The following is a 4,775-nucleotide window of genomic DNA, read 5'->3' as shown; positions in this document are numbered from 1 at the left end:
TATCATTCGGTCAGACACCAGATAATATATCGTTAGTTGAATGAGCGTTACTCAAATTATACCGTTTGGAATAAGCGGGTAGCTATCTCAAAATTACTCACATTATAGGAGCAGGTCAATAGTCTTTAGCATTCATTCTGGCGTTGCATGGAAGGCTCCACTGTGCCAAAATGACCTATATTACTAGCTCCCACTGTTTATTGTTGTGATAAAAAACTATGACTCATAGCGGAGCAACTATGTTAGGAAACAAAGTAGAAAGCAAAAAAAAATCGCCCTACGGTCACGATCCCAGGAACACTATGAAGATGCTTTAGAAGTTTAGATTGGATCGTCACATATTTCGAGTTGCAGTGGAAGAAAAGTTGGTGTAGATCATTGATGAAGTCAGTCAAACTGTTCACGAACGATCCCTCAAACCGAAGACCGAAAGCACGACCTCTTTACGGATTGCACACATTCAAGCTTTCCGATCCGACAGCGCTTCGCCGTCCAGAGCTAATTATCATCGAAAAATTTAGAGGAGGGAGAAGATAACCTCACGGGGCTTCTCTATTATGAGGATTAGTGATAACTAGAACTAGCTCTAATCTAGATCAAGTCTAAATTAGAACTAGATCAACTTGAGAGAACTTGAGAGAAAACTTGTGTCTCAAAAGAGCCAAAACCTCTACTATATATAGGTGTAGGGAGAGGGGACGGTGGACGACTTGGGGAAGGGCTTCCCCTCCCCTTGCGCTGGCCAAGGGAGGAGCTGGTGTCCAACTCCGCATCCCAATCCGCCTCCTCTAGGGGCGCTACTACTAATGGGCCTTAGGGCCCATTATCTCTCCCCTAAAAGGCCTTTTAATATTTTATTTAGCCCGTTGACTTTAAATAAATTCTTAGGACTCCACAATAGTATTTTAATCCTTTATAATTTATATTTAAGTCCCTAGAAACAATTTCCACCTATATATTAATTTCTGATATTACCCGGTACTCCCCGAAACCCTTCCGGTAACCCCAAAACGCTTCTGGTTTCTCTCGAAACTATTTCTTTCATTCCCGAAACTATTTCAAAAATATTTTCTCATATCCCTCACTCCACTAAGTATCAACGTATCGGAATTCCCTTAAGCGTGTGACCTTGTAAGTTCGGTTAAACATAGACATGAACAAAACTCTTTTTGTTCAATGATCAATAATGGAACCGTGGACATCCATATTGACCCCTATGATTACACGAATAATATTCGAGTGAACTATGCTACTCCCTTTGCTTCATGATACTTTACAAAACCCGAGGTGAGATATATCGGTATCCCCCTAGGTCATTCTCATGCTCATTATATCGGTCTCCTTGTTATCGTTTTTTTCTTCTTTCTCGTCGACATGTTCTGGAATCCCTTTGACCTAGTCACCTGTGTCTGGCCAGATGATGATTGATATCGTAACACCAAGAGGGTCTCAATAATATCTCTCCATCACCGGAGGAGTAAATTCCACTCTTGAGCTATTTAGCCCCTTGTCACACTTTTCGGTAAACCTATAAGTTGTCGTTATAATCATCGTGTTACAGATGACATTGGAGCAACCCCAAAGTGTATCATCCAGTATGAAGTGACTACAATTCTCTCATGGTCTAAGGAGCTAAAGCATACATTAACTCTCCATGTTATAACTATAGACTTGTGACGAAACCATCAAAGTATAACAAACAAGTTGATCAATTCGATATGATCATTCTACTAACATCACACTCTCAATGTTGTTTGGCATCCTCGCACACTTAAACAAATGCTATGTGATCAAGAAATTGTGTGAAGTTTCTCACAGATAAGAAGAACTCATCTTCTGATAAAGGTATAGAGGGTATACAAGTTAATGTTATTGATTCCACTTGCTAAAAAATTCCAAGTCTTGGGTATTTTATACCAGGTCGATTGCTCACATTTGTAACACTACACAGGTACTACGGAAGATTCACAAGGTGGGAAAGAATGAATTCGTGATGCGTGTTGGAAAATGGTGATGGGATCGCTGCTCAGGCCGTCGGTGTCATGTCATTAAGTTTACCTTCAGGATTTATTTTAGAATCGAATAATTGTTATTTTGTTTCAAAGTTATGTAAGAATATTATCTCTGGATCATGTTTGATAAATGACAGTTATCTTATAAGTCTGAGAGCAATGGTTGTGCAATATATTATAAGGATACGTTTTATGGATTTGCACCCATGGTTGGTGGTTTATTCATATTAGATCTTGAACGTGAGAAAGAAGTTTATAACATTAATGCTAAACATCTTAAGAAGTCTGATAATATCACTTATATGTGTCACTGCCATCTTGGTCATATCAGAAAGAAATGTATGCAAAAACTTCATAAATATGGAGTGTGAACATCGTTTGATTTTGAATCATCTGATACATGTGAATCTTGTCTGATGGGTAAGATGACCAAGACACGGTTCACTGGTCATCCTGAACGGGCGTTTGAATTATTGGATATAATACATAGCAATGTATGTGGACCAATGAGTGTTTCGGCATGCGGTGGATACTTATACTTCGTCACCTTCACTAACGATTTGAGTAGATATGGGTATATCTACTTAATTAAACATAAGTCTGAAATATTTGAAAAGTTCAAAAGAATTTCATAACGAAGTTGGGAATCATCGTGGCAAGAAGATAAAATTTCTACGATCAGATTGTGGGGGAGAATATCTAAGCCATGAGTTTAGAAAGCATCTAAGTGATTGCGGGATTGTCCCACAACTTACCCCTCCTGAAACTCCGCAGAGAAACGACGTGTCGGAAAGGCATAACTGAACCTTGTTAGACATGGTCAGGTCAATGATGTCATTTACCAGTCTAGCTTTATCATTTTGGGGATATGCACTGGAGACGGCAATATATACACATCAAAGTCTGTTGGGACGACACCATATGAGTTATGGAATGGTAAGAAACCAAATTTGTCGCATCTCAAGATTTGGGGTTGTGAAGCTTATGTAAAACCTACAACCAAACAAGCTTGATCCTAAAGTAGACAAATGCTACTTTGTAGGTTATGCCAAAAAAACATTTGGGTATTCCTTCTACCAAAAATCCAGTGACAAAGTATTTATGGCAAAAAGTGGATACTTTCTCGAGGATGAGTTTCTCTCTAAAGAAGTAAGTGGGAGGACAGTATAGCTTGACGAGATTACAGAATCTTTGGCAAATGTAGTCAGGACTATTGAAAAAGAATCTGCGCCAGAAGTTATCCATGCCACATGAGGTACGGTGTCTCTGGTTTTCATCAAATTTAAGAATATCATCAAATTTGAGAAAAGTCATCAAATTTAAAGAATATTCATTCAAATTTCAAAATGTCCATCAAATTTCAAAATGTTCATCAAATTTAAAAATCATCAAATTTAAAAAACTTAATCAATTTTAAAAAAATTTAATTGAAAATGAAAAATATTTCATCAAATTTTATGAAAGAGAAAAAAGAAAAAAAGAAAACGAAAACTGAAGGGAAGAACAAAAAGAAGAAAATCAAGGTGACAATCACATGAGGTGCGGTGTCTCCGGCTGTTACTACAGCTAATTGAGAACAAAGAGGTCGCGGGTTCAAATCCTTTAGGCGCACTCATGATCTCATTTTTTTGCAGTTTCATAGAAAGAAAAGTTAAACGGGAGTGCGCCCATTTGGAAAACGCACAGTAACGGGCGCCTGAAGCGTCAAATAGGATATGCCCGATCAGCCTGCTATAATATCTATCCGGACGGGCCACATAGGGGGCGCCGCTATACCTCGTTTCTAGAGAGAGCGAGGGAAGCCTCGCGTCAGGGGAACGCCGTATAGGCCGGCCTAGGCACAAGGGAGGCCACAACGTAGTTTCTTTGTTTTTTCATGTTTTTTGATTTACTTATTTATTTTTAAAATTTCATTTATATTTCCAAATATTCTAAAGAAATATATTATAGAAATTTTTTGATCATGTATTTAATTTTTTTATCAAGCATATAAAAATTATTAAACTAGTATTTGAAATATGTTAATCAAGCATTTCAAAAATGTTAAATATGTATAGAAAAAATGTTGAACTTGTATTAAAAAACCTTCACCTAGTATATTTTTTAGAAAAAGTTAAACTTGTATTTCAAAAATTATTAATCAAGCATTTTAAATTTTTTAAATGTACATAGAAAAATGTTGACCATGTATTAAAAATATTTAATATTTGATTTACTTTTTTTAATAAAGCATTTGAAAAATGTTAAATGTGTATAAAAATGTTGAAAATATGTTTAAAATTGTTAAGCTTGTATTTAAAAATATTAATCGAGCATTTTAAAAATATTGAAAATGTGTATAGAGAAGATGTTGACCATGTGTTCAAAAAGTGTTAATCTTCTATTTTAAAAAATGTTAATCAATCATTTCAATTTTTTATATACCTATATAGAAAAAAAATGTTGATTGTGTATTCAAAAATATTAAACATTTATTTAAAAAATATTAAATGTGTATTATAGAAATGTTTTTGGCGTATACAAATGTAGAATGAAAAAAAAGAAAGAAAACAAAAAGACAATGAAAACCGAAATAGAAACAAAAGAAACCAAAGAAGACAAAAAACAAACCGAAGATACAAGTGCAAACAGAATAAAAAATAGTGAAAACGAAACAAATAAAATGAATGAAAACCAAAGTATAAAAACAAAAAAACACAAAGAAAAGAATGAAAAACCAAAGAAAACAATGAAAAACATGGGCGATTTGTATCCCATCTATAG

The sequence above is a fragment of the Triticum aestivum genome, chromosome 3B (genome assembly GCF_018294505.1).
Source record: "Triticum aestivum cultivar Chinese Spring chromosome 3B, IWGSC CS RefSeq v2.1, whole genome shotgun sequence".
In the NCBI taxonomy this organism is placed as follows: Eukaryota; Viridiplantae; Streptophyta; class Magnoliopsida; order Poales; family Poaceae; genus Triticum; species Triticum aestivum.
Note: the sequence above shows the minus strand (reverse complement) of the source record.